This window comes from Pelodiscus sinensis, chromosome 1, assembly GCF_049634645.1.
Source record: "Pelodiscus sinensis isolate JC-2024 chromosome 1, ASM4963464v1, whole genome shotgun sequence".
Lineage (NCBI taxonomy): Eukaryota > Metazoa > Chordata > Testudines > Trionychidae > Pelodiscus > Pelodiscus sinensis.
The window spans coordinates 216,784,124-216,803,438 of record NC_134711.1 but is presented as its reverse complement, the minus strand read 5'-3'; the positions used below and the strand labels follow the sequence as shown (position 1 = coordinate 216,803,438).

Genomic DNA, 19,315 nt, shown 5'->3' with positions numbered 1-19,315 from the left:
TAAACTGAAAAGTCCCAGTCTCTTTAGCCTCTCTTCATATGGGACCTGTTCCAAACCCCTGATCATTTTAGTTGCCCTCCCCTCTCCCACCCTCTCTCTTCCCCTCTCCCACCTTCTTTTCCCAGTTTCCCCGAGTTTTGTTCAATAAAGAGAGTTTCTATTTTTGAAAACACGTGTCCTTTATTTTGTACATCAGGAAGGGGGGCTAGGGAGGGGTAAGTGGAAGAAGGTGAGGGAGGAATGGGGTACGAGCCCCTGATGGGGAGGACTGGGCTGGCTCTGTGGGCTCCTCGGGGTGGAAGCTCTCCTGCAGCCCCCCAATTGCCCCTCCCCCCGGATAGCAGCCTGCAGCAAGTGCAGCCGGGCTGATGGCCGAGTGCTGTGATGTGCCCAGTGTGGGCACTCAGGACACTCCAAGCCAGAACTGCTTTGCAAGCGGGGAACCCCTGAGAACTGTCTGTCCGGGGGGGGGGGAGGGTCGGGTCCCTTTAAGCACAGCCCTCGGCTAGCCTGAGACAGCAGCTCCACGCTCTAAGTCTTAACCTGATGCCCTGCTGGCACTGGTTCCAGCCAGCTTTAACTTTGGTTCAGGGTCCACTCAATGAGGATATGCTATTTCGAATTAGCAAAATGCTAATTTGAATTAGTTTTTAGGTCTAGATGCACTAATTCAAATTAGCTTAGTTCGAATTAACGAATTCGAATTAAATTAGTTCGAATTAGTGCTGTAGTGTAGACATAGCCTTACAGACCAGCTGGCGGCTTCTGGAAAAGAAGGGAAAAAAAGGAGGTAAGAGTCAGAAAGGAAGGGGCTTGTGCTGAGGGAAGGGGAGCAGGTCAGGAGAAGAAAGGGAAAGGCATCAAGGGACAGAGTGTAGGAAAGAGACAAGTGCCAGGGGGCCAAGTGAAGACAATGAGGAAGAGGGCATGAGGGGAGGTGTCAATGAGAGGGGGGGACAGGATGATGCTAGGAGAGGAGAGGGGAAGGGCTTTGGGGGCTAGAGGGGAGAAGGGGAGGTGCTGGGAGAAGGCTTGAAAGAAGGGGTGGGCATGAGGAAGGCGGGGATGGAGCACGGCACGTGTGAGGACACAGGAGCATGAGGGGAATGGGAGGCAGAGGGTGGGGAGGGGGTGGGCATCAAGGAAAAAGAAGGCAAAGGGGACAGGGGCAGTGAGGGAAGGGGAAGGCACCAGGAGGGTGCAGGGGTAAGGGAAGGTGCAGGTGCCAGAGGATTCCGGGGGTGAAGCAGAAGGGCAGACACCTGCAGGGGAGGGACCAGCACCAGAGGAGAGAGGCAGGGCAGGTGTGTAGCGGGAGGTGTTAGGAGAGGGGATAAGGAGGGGTAGCTCACATGATCAGAGTGGGGCTACTGGAGGAGTGGACACAGGAGGGGAGAGAAAGGCTGGTGGAGGAGGGCAGGTCTCAGGAAGGCTGCGGGCAGTGAGAAGGGCAGGAGTCAGGACAGCAGAGGTGGGTGAGGGGTTGGGGGGGCAGCAGGCACCAGGGGAGCTGATAGAGCAAGTGGTGGAGACCGAGCAGCAGAGGGGAAAGGTAGAGGTTCATAAGATACTTATTAATAACTTAGGTGCCATAGTGGCACATCCAAACAAGCCACAAACTCAGTACTGGTGCACAATACAAAATTTATTGTGCTCATGGGAGGAAACTCTTAGAGGGAACACTTCCCCCAGCCTCTCCACCCCTTGAGTTAATGCAATTGTAGGATAGTTGCATGAGGGGGGTTTGCTGAGGGCCAAACTAATCACTATTGGTAAGAGGATGGTGGGAAAAGTCCTTGGGGGGGGTCAAATGACACCTTTTATTTCTTGTCATGTGTCCATATTGCCCCGGAAGTGTTACCTCCAAAGGCATGGCTAATGGGGGTCAGGAGGTGTGGCTAATGGGGGTCAGGGGTGTGACTAATGGGGGTCAAAGAGTACATTTAAAAAAATTATTTGGGTGCACACCCTAATGAAATGTGCTGCACACGCCTATGACTACTCTCCTTTAGCTGGCACCACCCTCCAGCCCATACTAGTAAGAAATGTTGTTTACTTATACCACAGGTTATATTAGTAGCGTAACTCAAATCCATGTAGCTTAGATCTACTTTCTTCACTCAGCTGAGCCTGGTGTGGACCTTGCAGTAACTCTCTCATCAACTCCCCTTAGTCGTCTTCTTCTGGTGGAGTACAGGAGTTGAGGGGTAAGTGATCAGCAGTCAATTTATTGGATCTTCACCACAACATCAGTCCACCCCGTAGTGGAGACAAACCCAAAGAATTGGAGAAGGAATGCAGGTAGTATGGTGAGACAAGGCAGGAGTGTAAACTCAACATGGTGACCAAAAAAATATCAAGTGACTTGAAACAAGTGACAAGAAATTCAAAAAGCTTTCGTGAAGTCTGGAGTCATGCCAGTTAAGTGAAGTGGGCTGGAACAAAGTTTTTGTAGTCCATCCAGTAGCTCTCAAGGAGTGACATTGTTAAAGTTGGCAGGAGAGTCAGTCTTCCACCTCCGTTGACAGCTTTTTCCAGAACCCCTAGTTCTCCAATGGTGCTGTGGCTCTTTGAAGAACCATATGGAGGGTGGTATATAGATTACACATGAACAGAAAGGGTGTCATTATTGTAGCTGAGAGAACAGACCAAGCTTTGCCAGAAAGCTTTACCTACGACAAAGATAAAAATAGTGATTATAGAATACGAGACACATTATACTGATGCAGAGAGAAGGAAGTAGAAGCTGCTAAAATTAGCAGATGAGGAAATAATATTAAGCACTGAAACATAAAATAAGATCAAAATAGAAATAAATAGAGAAGAATGTTTTAAAAAAATCATGCAGAAGAAAGTTATAAGGTCATTGGGGAGGGGAAAGGTTAAATATACTATAAATGTATGAAGTAGGACCAAAAATAGAAGAAATAAAAGTGCATGAATCCAGAGGAGATCTAAACATCACAAGATTTACCAGCTACTGAGAAAACAAAAATTCATAGCTAATGTGAAGAGTGGAGTGGGAGGAAGGAGAAGGGAATAAATTGTAAAAAAAAGAGTTGGAAATCACTTCAATAACAACTAAAAAGCAGAGCACATTTGCAGGGGCAAGGTGTGGAGGTTGGGTGGAGATGAAAGATTAAATGCCCCCCTCCCCACTCCAAATACAATAGGAAGAAGGGCAAGGGGACAGCAGCTGGAAGATGCTTCATCCACCAGCACCAGGCTCAGTGCGTTGGTGGCCCCTGGCACAGACTGAGGAGGATGGGCCTGCCCCTGCACGCTTCAGTAGTGGCAGAAAAGTAGTGGCAGGAAGCTAGCTGCATTCTCTCAGCTACCAGCATCACTTGGGGGAAGGGATGGAACTGCTTCACCCTCCCCTCCCCACTTCCCACCCTTCCCACACACACTCACTGGTGGCAGGAAGTGGAGCAACATAGCTGGGAGCAGGGCAGACAGAGCCGGCTGGGGTCAAATCCTCTTTCCACCAGTGAGTGTGGGAGGGCCCAATCCCTGCATCTTGTGCTAGGCCTCCCGCTAAACCTCTGGCTCACATCGCTTGTGGGAAATGGCTGGGGGGTGGGAGGAGAGGAAGCAGGAAGAGGCTAGGATTGACATATGGAGGGGTCCTGTGGAGGAGTGGTCACGTGGCTAATGCCCTCTTGTGTTCCTCCGGAGTGGTTGCTAATGCACATTTGCCTCCTCTGTAGAAGACAATGGGGAAACTTTTAAGCCATCTTTAAAAGGCAGTCAGAGTGTGGTATTGATAGAAATTGAGGTCTGTAAAGAGAAAACTGAGAAACAAGAAGAGATATTCAAGGGTAGTAAATAACCAGGCCCTGGTCTACACGAGGGCTTTATTTTGAAATAACCCCCATAGACTGAATTTATAAGTGGAGCATCCAAACTATCATGCCCATTATTTCAAAAGAAGGGGCCACTTATTTCAAAATCCTGCTTTTCTTGGGGAATAGTGCAAATTTCAAAATAGTTATTTCAAAACAGAGTTAGTGTGGACGCTCCGGTGCCTCTATTTTGAAATAACTATTCCACAGAGTAATTTGAATTAATTACTCACCAGTGCTTCTTGGGGCTCTAAGTCAAGGTAGCGTGTCCCCATTAACAAAGCCTGCCTCGGACAAATTTCAAGGCTTCCCTGTAGTGGGGACACACTATTTCAATTTTGTTAAATCGGGAGTTATTAAGTCAAATTCAGTTATTTCAAAATAGTTTCCTAGTATAGATATGGCCCAGGAATGGATAATACTTACCTAAGGAATCTGAAGAAAATGAAGAAAGAGGTACTGAGGGATATATGCAATATGAGGATAATCCTAGTCCCAATGAAGTCACGGGGAGTTTTATTATGGTCTTTAAATAGGACCAGGATTTGGCCCTAGGGTTTTAAAAACACAAAAATGGTCTTGAAAAGACCCTTGCGTGGCCCTTACTTGCTGATGGTTTTTTTTAAATAGCTGGAAAGAGAGATCCTTGAAATTCCAGACAGATGAATTTCATTCCTGGAAACTGATATGGAGCCCAAGGAATCAAGGATGGAGCATTACTAGGGTTATATTTATCCAAATGTTTCACTACTTTAACCTGTCTGCCCTCAATCAGTATCTTTAGAACAAGGGTAAAATTCATTACTCTACATTTCACAGCAATCTCCCATGGCCCTTTGTTTCCACCAAGTCTCAATGATGCCTCTTAAAACAGTATAGAAAATAGTTTGATCTGGTCTATCTGAACACATACATTGTTTTTAATATCAAATAAGAGGGAAACTTAGCTTAAAAAATACTTTCTGTTTCCTAGTGCAAAGCGATAGGCTTACACCAACAGAACTTCAGTAAGGGTAGAATCATGTAAGTAAAATATGGGCAAATATTTGCCGGCTCAGGGCCTCAATTTGAAAATAACTTGGAGTGGGGAGTTGGAATCTATGTAGATTTCTATATATAATGTATGTGAACACCTTCTAAAGGACAGCTGAGCAATATACAGTTATTGCAAATAAGCTGAAATGTTAAATATTTTAAAGTATTATTTAATGTATTTAATGTATTTATTTAAAATAAAATAAATTCTCTATTTAAAATATTCAAGGCAGCTTTCAATTTTTTCAAAGTAGGGAACTTGTAAATATAATGCATTTAAAATACCAAAGGTAAATGTACTTTTAATCTCGTCCTTTCCTACTTTACTGGTTTAAGATGAAAGATATTGTTTATTTTTTCTAGTTAGAACTCTTCTGGCAGCATTTTGGACCAAAATTCTCCTAATTTGTGTAGGACACCAGTGGAAAATTCTGCAGCAAGCTGAAGCTGCTATTGTTACATTGTTGATAGAGGTCCAAATCATTCAAAACTTTAGTTAAACCTAAAAATGAAACAGTCAATCAACATAAACCAATATCATCCCTTTCAAACATTTGCCATCGTAATGTAGCAAACACCATGACATTTACAGAAATTTTTCTAATTTGTACTGTAGCAGAGGAATGCCACCTGGTATGTGCAGCCTGCAAAAAGCTACCATTCCTACCTCACATTCTAAGTTCATCGGTTAATGAGAACTCCTTTTGTCTGTTGATTTCTCAAACTGTGAATTAATGGTGGCAGTTTTGATAGTTCTGATACTGGGTGTGACCAACAACAAGGGAAAACATGTAAAGCCAGTGCTCCTCCTTAGGCAAAAAACATGGATTATAGGGAAAACTGAACAGTCGTTAAAAAACAAAACAAGGAAATCCCACGGGGATTAAAATTGGCACTTAAAGTTAAAAAGGTTGTAGAGGAGTTTTTAAACAAAGAGCTGGAGGAAAGCCGACAGGTGTGGAAAAACACATGGTTCTGACAGAGACATCAGATATCCCTAAGGGGAGGTTCTATGAACAGAGATGCTCCATGTCCTAGTAAGGAAGAGAGGATGGAAAATGATAAAATACAGGCAGGATCTGATGTAAAACAATCACATGAAAGAGTTCCATTCAGTTACATCATTCAATGGCAGATAACTAAAAGTGACAAGTGTTTAAATAACATTGCTAGAAATCTAAATAATAAGATGGGTGAACTAAAGTGCCTTGTATTAAAGGAGGATATTGATATAACAGGTATCACAGAAACAGGATGGGCAATAGGACACAGTAATACCAGGGTAAAAAATATATTAAAAAAACAGAACAGGCCATGGCGGTGGGAGTGGCACTATATGTGAAAGAAAGCATAAAATCAAATGAAGTAAAAGATTTTAAATGAACCAAACTAAACTGTAGAATCTCTATGGATAGTAATTCCATGCTCAGATAATAATAATATAGCAGTAGGGCTATGTCTAGACTGGCATGATTTTCCGGAAATGCTTTTAACGGAAAAGTTTTCCGTTAAAAGCATTTTCGGAAAAGAGCATCTAGATTGGCACAGACGCTTTTCCGCGAAAGCACTTTTTGCGGAAAAGTGTCCGTGGCCAATCTAGATGTGCTTTTCTGTAAAAAAGCCCCCATCGCCATTTTCGCGATTGGGGCTTTTTTGCGCAAAACAAATCTCAGCTGTCTACACTGGCCCTTTTGCGCAAAAGGGACTTTTGCCCAAATGGGAGCAGCATAGTATTTCCACAAAAAGCACTGATTTCTTACAGTAGGAAGTCAGTGCTTTTGCGGAAATTCAAGCTGCCAGTGTAGACAGCTGGCAAGTTTTTCCAGAAAAGCGGCTGATTTTCCGGAAAAACTGGCCAGTCTAGACACAGCCTAGGGGTATATAACTAGCCACCTGACCAGGATCATGATCGTGACTATGAAATGCTCAGGGAGATTAGAGAGACTATCAAAATAAAAAACTCAAGAATAATGGGAGATTTCACCTATCCCTAGTATGACTGGCTACACATCACCCCAAGACAGGATGCAGAGATGAAGGTTCTTTACATCTTACACGACTGTTTCTTGGAGGAGCTTGTCTTGGAACGTCAATTCTTGATTTAGTCCTAAGTGGAGCACAGGATCTGGTCCCAGAGGTGAATAAAGTTGGATTGCTTAGTAATAGTGACCATAATGTAATTACATTTAATATCTGTGTGGTGGAAAAAACACCACCGCAGTTCAACACTGTAGCATTACATTTTAGAAAGGGGAACTACACAAAAAAGAGGAGGTTCTTTAAGCAGAAAATGAAAGGTACACCACCAAAAGGGAAGCTGCATGGAAACTTTTTAACGACACCATGATAGACTGTCAACTTAGATGTTTCTCTCAAATTAAAAAAAAAACACATAAAAAGAAAACCAAAACATGCTACTGTGGATAAACAGCAATATAAAAGAAGCAGCAAGAGGCAAAAAGGCATCCTTTAAAAATGGACATTAAGTTAGAGTGAGGAAAATACAAAGGCACAGGAACTTTGGCAAGTGAAGTAAAAAAATATAATTAGGAAGGCCAAAAAAATAATTTGAAGAACAGTTAGCCAAAAACTCAAGAACTAATAGCATAAAAAAATAATGTTTAAGTACATCAGAAGCAGAATGCCAGGTAAACAACCAGTGGAGTCAATGGACAATAAGATGCTAAAGGAGCACTCAAAGATGATAAGGTCATTTAGAGAAACTAAATGAATTCTTTGCATTTGTCTACACAGCTGAGGATGTTAGGGAGATTCCCAAAACTGAGCCATTCTTTTTTAGGGGACAAAACTGAGGAATTTTCCCAGACTGAGGTGTCATTAGTGAAGGCTTTGGGACAAATAGAGAAACTAAACAGTAACAGGTCACCAGGAGCAGATGGTATTCACCCAAGAGTCTGAAGGAGCTCAAATGTGAAATTTCAGAATTCTTAGCTGTAGTCTGTAACCTAAGATGTAATTCATTTTCTGTACTAAATGACTGGAAGATAGCTAATGTGACACCAATTTTCAAAAAGGACTAGACATGATCCCAGGATTACAGGCTGGTTAGCCTGACATCGGTACCAGGCAAACTGGTTGGAACTACAGTAAAGAAAAATATTGTCAGATATGTAGATGAACATAATTTTTGGGGAAGAGTGACCATGGTTTCTGTGAAGGGAAATCACGCCTCATCAATCTACCAGAATCTTTCAGAGGGTTAAGAAGCATGTGGACAAGAGGAATCTAGTGGATCTAGTATACTTAGAATTTCAGGAAGCCTTTGACAATGTCTCTCATCAAAGCCTCATAAGCAAAGTAAGCTGCCATAAGATAAGAAGGAAGGTCCTTTCATGGATTGGAAACTGGGTAAAAGATAAGAAACAGAGGGGAAGAATAAACGGTCAGTTTTCACAATAGAGAGAGGTAACTAAGGGCATGTCTACACTACCCCGCTAGTTCGAACTAGCGGGATAATGTAGGCATACCGCACTTGCAAATGAAGCCCGGGATTTGAATTTCCCGGGCTTCATTTGCATAAGCCGGGCGCCGCCATTTTTAAATCCCGGCTAGTTCGAACCTCGTGCCGCGTGTAGCCACGCGGCATGGGGTTCGAACTAGCGGACATTTAAAAATGGCGGCGCCCGGCTTATGCAAATGAAGCCCGGGAAATTCAAATCCCGGGCTTCATTTGCAAGTGCGGTATGCCTACATTACCCCGCTAGTTCGAACTAGCCGGGTAGTGCAGACATACCCTAAGGGTGTCCCCCAGGGGTCTGTTCTGGGACTATCCTATTCAACATATTCATAAATTATTTCTAAAAAGAAGTAAACAGTGAGATGGCAAAATTTGCAGATGATAAAAATTAATCAAGATCTACAAAAGGTCTCTCAAAACTGGATGACTGGCCTATCAAATGGCAGATGAAATTGAGTGTTGATAAATGTAAAGTAATGCACATTAGACAACATAATCCCAACTATAAATATTGGTTTATATTAGCTGTTACCACCCAAGAAAGAGATCTTGGAGTCACTGTAAATAGTTCTCTGAAATCATCCACTCAATGTGCAAATGGCAGTCATAAAGCGAACAGAATATTGGCAATCTTTAAGAAAGGGATATATAATAAGACAGAAGAATGTCTGATTGCCTTTATATAAATTCAAGGTACGCACATATCTTGAACACCATATACAGCTGTGGTTGCCTCATATAAAAGAAAGATACCTTGGCATTGAACAAGGTTCAGAAAAGGGCAACAGAAAATGATTAGGGATATGAGGCAGATTCCTCATGAGAAGAGATTTCAGTTTGGAAAAGAAAAGACTAAGGGAGGATATGATAGAGTTCTATAAAATCATGATTAATGTAAAGAAAGTAGATAAGGAATTGCTATTTATTCCTCATAACATAAGAACAATGGCTCACCAAATGATATAGGCAGCTGGTTTAAAACAACAAAAGGAAGTATTTCTTCACATAGCACACAGCCTGTAGAATTCCTTTCCAGAAGGTGTTGTGAAGGTCAAGACTATAACAGGGTTTAAAAAGGAATGGTGTCCCTAGTCTCTGTTTGCTAGAGAATGATCACTTGGGGTATGTCTATACTGCATTCCTCTTTCGAGAGAGGAATGCAAATGCAGCCGAGCGAAATTGCAAATGAAGTGCGGATTTGAATTTCTCACACTTCTTCTTAAAATATGAGGTTTAATGGTTATTTCGAAAGAAGGGGTTTCTTTCAAAATAACCGCGTCTACACGGCGTTTTTTATCTCAAAATAGGGTATTTCGAAATAGCGGACGGATGCGATTATGCAAATGAAGTATGGGAAATTCAAACCCGTGCTTCATTTGCAATTTCGCTCAGCTGCATTTGCATTCCTCTCTCCAACAAGGAATGCAGTGTAGACATACCGATGATGATTACCTGTTCTATTCATTCTCTTTGGGGCACCTGGCATTGGCTACTGTTGAAAGACAGGATACTAGGCTAGATGGAAGTATGGTTTACATATATATATATGTACATATGTATTTATACATATATGTATATACACACATATATATATGTATTTTTTTAAAAAAAACATACAGCCAAAACTTCCGTTTATATAAATTGCCATAGCTCCATTGACTTCAGTGGAGTTATGCCTGCTGACCCTATCTGAAGTTCTAGCTCACAGCACCCAGTTAACTACCTTATTCTCCGGTCTTTAGTAAATGGTTCCACTGATATGGCTGCATCTAAAGAGTTAATATAAATCCATGTGTCATTGCGTACTAAAGACACTATAACCCATGCTTCCTTCTGAACACTTCTCCTGGCCAGTATTCACTTGTGCAAGACCTCTGGGGAAAATCCAATATGGGTAAAATCTGTGGATCTCTTAGAAAGAAATAACCGTAAGTATCATCATCAAACCAGGCCTGCCAACATGGAAGGGGGAGTTAAGGGAGCAATTGCCAAGGAGCACCAGGCCCTATGAAATTACCTGAGGAGGGCGCCCCAGGGCACCTAGGTGCATGCACAGGGACATCCCTTGGAAGTTGGCAGGCATGGGATAAAGATGCTGAGTTTCTAAACTGCCGGAGGTTGCTCTCCCTGTCTCTGCCCCCATTCTGCCCTTCCCCCAAGGCTCCACCCTGCTTCTTCCCATCCCCATTGCACTGCCATCCTGCCTCTTCCTGCCCACACCCTGTCTTTTCCCTGCCTGGTTCTGTTCCCTCCCTGAGTACTCTGCACACCTACTCCTCTCCACTCCCTTCGAGCATCTCCTGCCATCATGAAACATATAATCTAAGGCAGACAGGAGGGAAGGGAAAGTTCTTGTAGCAGGACTGCTAATTGATACTCAGCGCCCACCATTTTTTTTCCTGTGCCTTCCCACCCCTTCCTGCCTGCCACTCATCTCCCTGTTCTCCTCTTCACCCTGTTCACCTGCCCTCCTCCCGCCTCACCTCCTTATAATTTTATCCAAGTGTGGAGCTGCCCAATGCGCAGGAGCCCAGGGCAGTTGCCATCTCTAATTTGCCATACCCCAGGGATGGCTCTGCGTGTGGGGGGTAATGCTGGCGGCAGTGAAGGCAGGGGGATGGGCACGTGGAAGTCCTGGTCATACCAGAAGAGAGCACCCAGCAGTGCAGCACAGGTGCAGCACTGCCCAAGTATCGGGCCTACTACATCTGCCCAGGTGCAGCTTGTGCGTGGAGAGGGGGCATTCACTTCTGCCCTGGAGCCCAGAATTTCTGTTGGCAGGCCTGCATCCAGCGTGACAAGGAGACCGATGCACTGGATAGATGTAAGAGAAGCCTCCAGGATGCCTGATTCTTCTGCATGCCCAGAAGCAAATGATCACTCGTTGAAGCCAAAGGAGTTCTTGTGTTCTACTTGAGCCTAAAACCCAGAGTCAGAGATATGGAAATCCTGATGGAGCCGTTTCATCACAACTTTCTTGATAATTATACCCCAAACTGAGAAATGCATGACTGGGGAGGGCTAATTAGGAAGATTGTGATTATGGGCTGTTTCTTCTTCTAGGATCTAACCATCTCGCCTTTAACACAAACTGGCACTGGAACAATTTGTATAGTGAGTGTGCTGAGAGCTATTGAACCAAAGTGTAAACCTGCATATGATGGAAACCATTTCAAGCCAGGGAGTGCAGGGGCACCTCTCCTTCCAACACTTATGTACCCTCCTCTACCTTCAGAAGATATTGACAATCATCTCAAACCATGTCCCTGCTGTCTCTCCTTAACTGCTAGTACATGAATCTAACTCAAATTAGTAGTCATTGTGTTTCCCCAGAATCCCTAAACAGATATAAACACTATAGACTCAAATGCAGATAGCAAATCCTATGTGTCCCTACCTGCAGACAGACTACTTAGTGCAATCCAAGGAAGAATTCCTTACCGTGAGCAGGAACTCGGTTTTGTCATTAGACCCAAACAAACCGAATAGTTGTATCTCACACTTAGTGCTTTGCATTTTCAAAGTGCCTCAAAGCCCCTGTGAGGCTGACATCTAGGCTTTGTGATATATTCTACAAACAGGAAAGTATCACAAATTACTACAATTAAGTCAATGCTGTCGTAAAAATAAACGATTTGGCGTGAGTTAGTTGTCGTACAAACACTACATATTACCCCCATTGTAGAGAGAAGCAAAATGGAGGCAGAGAACTTAACAGACTTGCCCAAAGCTACAGAAAACATGTTAGGAAACTAAGGCTAACTATGGCTACATTAACAATGAGAAGTTCTGTGGCACCTTGTAGACTAACAGATGTATTGGAGCATAAGCTTTCGTGGGCAAAGACCCACTTCGTCAGATGCATGTAGTGGAAATTCCAGAGGCCTCTCCAATGAATCTGTTGGTCTATGAGGTGCCACAGGACTTCTCGTTGTTTATGCAGATTCAGAATAACACGGCTACCCCTCTGATTCTTATGGCTACACCACTGCAGCAACTCCAATGCCACTGCTCTTGCAGATGTGCTAAGGCAACAGGAGAGAGCTCTCATGTTAACTTAATCCATCCCAATGAGTGGTAGTAGCTATGATGGAGATAAAAGCCCTTTCCCTGTTCTAGGGCTGTCCATACTGCCAGTTAGATCAGTGTAGATTACATGGCTTGGGGGAGGGCTTATTTCCACACCGGAGTGACATAAATTGTACTGACATAAGCTGTAGAGTAGCCATAGCCCCTGTTCGAAGCTAAATAAGTTCTTTGCCTTTTTTAATCTCTAGTACCCAAATTAATGAAAAGGAGCATCCATGCTTTGGACTCATGTTTCACATGTACTTTTCCTCTCTGAATCTCAAGATTCACTTCAGATACCATTTTTAAATGTGTATTTAGATTCGCTTTATGACTACATGATTTTTGCCCTGACTATCACCTTGTGGTAACAGCAGCACCCCTTCTGTTGGTGCTTTGAACACACGGAATTCCCTTAGGGTATGTCTACACTACAAAGTTAGTTCGAACTAACGGACATTAGTTCGAACTAACTTTCATAGGCGCTACACTAGCGCTCCGTTAGTTCGAATTTAATTCGAACTAACGGAGCGCTTAGTTCGAACTAGGAAAACCTCATTTTACGAGGATTAAGCCTAGTTTGAACTAGCTAGTTCAAATTAAGGGGTGTGTAGTCCCTTAATTCGAACTAGTGGGAGGCTAGCCCTCCCCAGGTTTCCCTGGTGGCCACTCTGGCCAACACCAGGGAAACTCTTCTGCCCCCCTCCCAGCCCCGGACCCCTTAAAGGGGCACGGGCTGGCTACGGTGCCCGTGCCAGGTGCAAGCCTGCAAGCACCCAGCCAGCAGACCCTGCACCTGGCACAGATCAAGCCACCCACCCGATGCCCCCCAGCCCTCCCCCTCTTCCCGGGACCAGGCTGGCGGCTCCCGGGAGCTTGCCTGGGACCGCAAGAGGCGGGCACCCGCCTGGGCTAATGCAGACATCGTGGACCTCGTCCACGATCTCCACACTAGGCACAGGAAAGTGGCCGTCTAGGGTAGGATAGCTGCCAGCCTGGCCACCCAGGAGCAGGTGTGCAAGAGAATCAAGGGGGTCCAGTGAGACCCCCGACCCTGAGCCCTGAGCTTACAATGGCTGTACTGGGTCAGACCAAAGGTCCATCTAGCCCAGTAGCCTGTCTGCCGACAGTGGCCAGCCCTAGGGACCCTGGAGGGGATGGACCGAAGACACTGACCAAGCCATTTGTCTCGTGCCATCCCTCTCCAGCCTTCCACAAACCTTGGGCAGGGACACCACTCCTACCCCCTGACTAATACCACTCCATGGACCCAGACTCCATGACTTGATCTCACTTCCCTTTAAAGTCTGTTCTAGTTCTAGCCTTCACAGCCTCCTGCAGCAAGGAGTTCCACAGGTTGACTCTTTGCTCTGTGAAGAAGAACTTTCTGTTACTAGTTTGAAGCCTGCTACCCATTCCTTTCCTTTGGTGTCCTCTAGTCCTTTTTTATGGGAACTAATGAAGAACTTTTCTGTATGCACCCTCTCCACCCCACTCATGCTTTTAGAGACCTCTATCCTGTCCCCCCTATGTCTCCTCTTTTCTAAGCTGAAAAGTCCCAGTCTCTTTAGCCTCTCCTCATATGGGACCTGTTCCCAACCCCTGATCATGTTAGTTGCCCTCCCCTCTCCCACCCTCTCTCTTCCCCTCTCCCACCTCCTTTTCCCAGTCTCCCCCAGTTTTGTTCAATAAAGACAGATTCCATTTTTGAACACAATTGTCCTTTATTTTGTACATCAAGAAAAGGGGCTAGGGAAGGGTAAGTGGAAGGAGGTGAGGGAGGAATGGGGCACGAGACCCCGATGGGGAGGACTGGGCTGGCTCTGCTGGCTTCTGGGTGTGGAAGCTCTCCTGCAGCCCCCCAATTGCCCGCTCTCCCCAGATGGCAGCCTGCGGCAAGTGCAGCCGGGCTAATGGCCGAGTGCTGTGATGTGCCCAGTGTGGGTAGTCCGGGCACTCCAAGCCAGGACTGCTTTGCAAGCGGGGCACCTCTGAGAACTGTCTGTCCGGGGTGGGGGTCGGGACCCTTTAAGCACAGCCCTCGGCTAGCCTGAGATAGCATCTCCACGCTCTAAGTCCTCCTCTGATGCCCTGCCGGCACTGCTTCCGGCCATCCTTAAGCCCAGTTCAGGGTCCACTTAATGTGGACATGCTAGTTCGAATTAGCAAAACGCTAATTCGAACTAGTTTTTTAGTCTGGATCCGTTAGTTCGAATTAGCTTAGTTCGAATTAACTAATTCGAACTAAGTTAGTTCGAATTAACGTTGTCATGTAGACATACCCTTAAGGACTTTCTGGTAGAGTTTTTGAGAGTATTTTTATAGACTTTGCTTTTCATCTGCATTCTGAGAATCAGCTTTTGACTATCAGTTGATTTCATAAATTTGTACTCTTATAACAGGCCTAATATAGGACTCATGCACCAGAAGATATGAGAGGAAGCGCATGTGAATGTATGTTTTAGGAGGGAACAAATTTGCGCTTCAGAGGCTGAATCTCTGGTAAATAGCTTGCTGCAATTCTGTCTCAGTCCTGTCTGATTCAAGTAGTTTGCTTTCTCATTTTAACTCTACACAACAGCATGTTCTTGTCTGCCTTGCAATCAAGTCTTTATCTTTTGTTTTCCTATATATTCTGCCTGCATATTGATACTGAAGATGAAGCTATATCCTCTGCCTACCCATTATTGGATTAGGCAAAAAGGATACTTACAATCTGTATGTTTTGATGACTCATTTTGCATTGAAAATCTGCCAGATATGCATCAATGCCTTTTGCTGGGAAGTACTGTTTTATTCAACTGGATTCAATTTTGATCTAGCGTGGTGTCTTGAACATATAGGCAAATGGAGACTATGTGGTAATTATCCCCATGTTAAAACAAAAGCGCCCTCCTCCGAACAACTCCCCCCCCCCCCACTTCTGTTATAAGAAAGCAGAATGAAAAGTGGGGGTAAGTGTTAGAATCTGTTTACATCAGGAGCATAATAAAAAAGATTCCAAACAACCACACAGTGTAGGAGGAAGCTAAAAAAATTAACACTTCCCTAATGTAAATAATCAAAAATACAGCCAATGATACTGAAATACCTGAATAGCAATAACATCCCAAGCATGTTAATACTGCAAAATTCTGAAAAGGAAATTCAAGTAGCTCACAAACATCTGTATTTTCTGGCTTTGAAGAAGTGCAAGGATTGTACGTACCCTTCATTCTCCAAGCTATCTTGTAGATGCAGAGTGAAGGAGCAGCCCACAGATTTCAAAGAATTTTTGATATATCTTTATCATACTTCTTTTTAAATGCTAGAACTGCTAGCAATTTATAATGGAAACACAATCATCTTTCAGATGTCTTAAGTGGCAAAGGACTGAAACCTAGGTCAAGAGTTGTCTTCTGAAAAGAACTTTATTTCTTAAAATAACACAAACCTGGTCCATGTCACCTGAGATGGAGAAGAACAGCTGGGCAGGAAAACCAAGGCAGTTAGGGTATATCTACACTACCCTCCTAGTTCGAACTAGGAGGGTAATGTAGGCATACCGCACTTGCAAATGAAGCCCGGAATTTGAATTTCCCGGGCTTCATTTGCATAAGCGGGGAGCCGCCATTTTTAAATCCCCGCTGGTTCGAACCCCGTGTAGCGCGGCTACACGGGGCTCGAACTAGGTAGTTCATTTCACGAGGAGTAACGGTAGTTCGGAATAGGAATCCGAACAGCCATTCTTGCGCAAAAACTTGCTGGCTGTCTACACTGCACGTGCGTTCTTGCGCAAGTAAATTTACAGCATAGCGTCAGAAAACAGGGCTTCTTCCGGAAGAGTTATTCCTCGCCCCATGAGGAATAAGCCCTCTTGAGTAAGAGCTCTTCCACAAGAGGGCAGTGTAGACAGGCAACATGAATTTCTTGCGCAAGAAGTCCCTATGGTTAAAATGGCCATCCGCGCTTTCTTGTGCAAGAGAGCATCCACACTGCCATAGATGCTCTTGTGCAAAAGCACATGGCAGTGTGGACACACTCTTGTGAAAGATTTTTTGCACAAGAACTCTTCCACAAAACAGTTCTTATGAAAGAAGCCTGCAGTGTAGATATAGCCTCCCAGTTGCCCCATCCCACAATAAGTCTTTAGTTGCCATGTGGAATGGAAGCTCAGTGATCTTTGCATCTTCATGAAGGGAGAGCTGACTCCACCTGCAGCCCTGGAGAGGTAGGCAGGCGGCACTTATTGTCTCCATTTCCCACTACAACTCGTCTGAAGAAGTGGGTTTCACCCATGAAAGCTCATGATTCCATATATTTTTGTTAGTCTCTAAGTGCAACAGGACTACTCATTATCTCCATTTGGTTAGACACAAGGCAGAGAGCTTGACAACGTGCCTAAAATGCAGATGGGGCCTATTAGGCTTGAGAAAAGCACTGGAGCAGGGTAGGCGCTTGGTGCCTAAGCTTCTTGGCTGCTTTACTGTCGGCATCTTTAGGCCCCTAAATATTTTATAAATCTGGCACAGGGTTAGTCATGGTATGGGAATAAACTTATTTGTGTCTATTCTAAAAACAAACAAAAAAGCAAAGGGTTTCCTGATGTAGGACAAGAAGGATTATCTGAAGAATTAAAAAGAAAAAAACACTGAAGCTGCCACTCGAGCTGCCTTATCTTACAAATTATTTTGCTTGGCTCAAACCTCTTGGAAGTTGTCTCTGAGAACTCTCCACTGATAACAAATTGGATCCTGAATTCCTTGTACTCTCAACTCCACTGAAATCTCGCCATGGGGTACAAGTAGAAATGAATCTGACTTCCATGCTGCTCTTCCTTGGAAAAATGTCCAAAAATCAATCTAGGAATCTCTAGCAATTATGGAGACAAGAACCACTGAATTATTTAAAACAAAAAAGATGAATTATTAAATGAGAGTGTACAAGGAATTTTGCCATTCATTTAGCAAGCTAAGCTATAATTACAAAAATCTAATACATTAAAGGTCTTTGACATCCTTACTCAGACTGTAGGAATGAATCTTAGAAATTAGAAATTTGAATCACCTGTTTGGTGACCTAATTGATCCACTCAGTAGCAGATAAGCCACTGCGTTAACAGGGCTTGTGCCCAGGGGCTCCCACCAATTGGGGGAAACCATAAAAATAGGCACTCCATTCTCCAACCTCTTCCATCCACACAGTATCCCTGCTGGGAGCAAGAGAAGCCTCTGCACCCTGACCTCTCCATGGCGGAAGCTCTGGGTGGGCCAAGTAAGGCAAGCCCTTGTGCCCTGACCCCACTCGCTGGCAACATGAGGGGAAATGCAGAAAGGGGCCCCTACTAGCTCTGGGCCAGAGCCCTAGAAACTCCTAATCTGCCTCGCCATCTCCTGTCTGTGTAGAATTATTCCCAACCAATTCATTACCTAGCGTAGCGTTAAATATGAGCCTTAGAATACTGTCCATGAGCAGACAGCAGACACAGGAATAATAAGACATTTTCTAATTTGCTTTTATTTACAAATGCTCCATTCCTACTGCTGGGGTGGGAACAGAAATGGGGATTAATAGGGCAAGAAACACAAGAAGACTAACAGCTAAAGGTTACTTTCAGTGTTATCTTTGGACACATTTTCTGTTCTAGTTTCAGCATAAAACCAACTCAGCCAATTTTCACCCTCTGTACATTTTAGCATAAAATTAACCTTCACCGTGAGCCATTTTCAACTCTCAGTTACATTTCTGTAAATCTAGAGTTACTGCAAAGAAAATGAATGGAATTACTCAGGACTAACTGCTGAATAACTGAGACTACATCTAGACTGCAGGCATCTTTTGGAAGAGATCTTCCAAAAAAAACCTTCTTTCGAAAGAGCGCGTCCACACACAAAAGCATATCAAAAAAGTGATCTGCTTTTTTTCAAAAGAGAGCATCCAGACTGATTGGACACGCTTGCACGTAAAAGACCACCCAGAACCACTTCAAGGGAGGGCATTAGGTCAGCAGTTGCTTCTGGGTGCTGTTGCCTAAGGCTATCTGGGTATGTCTACACTACAGCACTAATTCGAACTAACTTAATTCGAATTAGTTACTTCGAACTAAGCTAATTCGAATTAGTGCATCTAGACCTAAAAACTAGTTCGAATTAGCATTTTGCTAATTCGAACTAGCATGTCCACATTGAGTGGACCCTGAACCAAGGTTAAGGATGGCCGGAAGCAGTGCCGGCAGGGCATCAGGTTAGGACTTAGAGAGTGGAGCTGCTGTCTCAGGCTAGCCGAGGGCTGTGCTTAAAGGGACCTGACCCCCACCCCGGACAGACAGTTCTCAGGGGTTCCCTGCTTGCAAAGCAGTCCTGGCTTGGAGTGCCCTGAGTGCCCACACTCGGCACTTCACAGCACTCGGCCATCAGCCCAGCTGCACTTGCCGCAGGCTGCCATCCGGAGGGAGGGGCAATCAAGGGGCTTCAGGAGAGCTTCCACCCGGAGAAGCCCACAGAGCCACCCCAGTCCTCCCCATTGGGGGCTCGTACCCCATTCCTCTCTCACCTCCTTCCATTTACCTCTCCCTAGCCCCCCTCCCCGATGTACAAAATAAAGGACACGTGTTTTCAAAAATAGAAACTCTCTTTATTGAACAAAACTCGGGGAAACTGGGAAAAGAAGATGGGAGAGGGGAAGAGAGAGGGTGGGAGAGGGGAGGGCAACTAAAATGATCAGGGGTTTCGAACAGGTCCCATATGAAGAGAGGCTAAAGAGACTGGGACTTCTCAGCTTAGAAAAGAGGAGACCGAGGGGGGATATGATAGAGGTCTATAAAAGCATGAGTGGTGTGGAGAGGATGCATACAGAAAAGTTCTTCATTAGTTCCCATAATAGAAGGACTAGAGGAATCAAATGAAATGAA

General features: G+C 44.4%; 1 long non-coding RNA gene across 1 annotated transcript in view; it reads right to left on the bottom strand.

The window, feature by feature from the left end:
• Positions 1 to 203: 203 nt before the first annotated feature.
• Positions 204 to 19,315, bottom strand: part of LOC142823808 (uncharacterized) — a 188,377-nt gene continuing 169,265 nt past the window's right edge. Inside the window, exon 3 of the long non-coding RNA XR_012898911.1 lies at positions 204 to 2,672. This is a non-coding gene — a long non-coding RNA (uncharacterized LOC142823808). The remainder of the gene's footprint in view (positions 2,673 to 19,315) is intronic.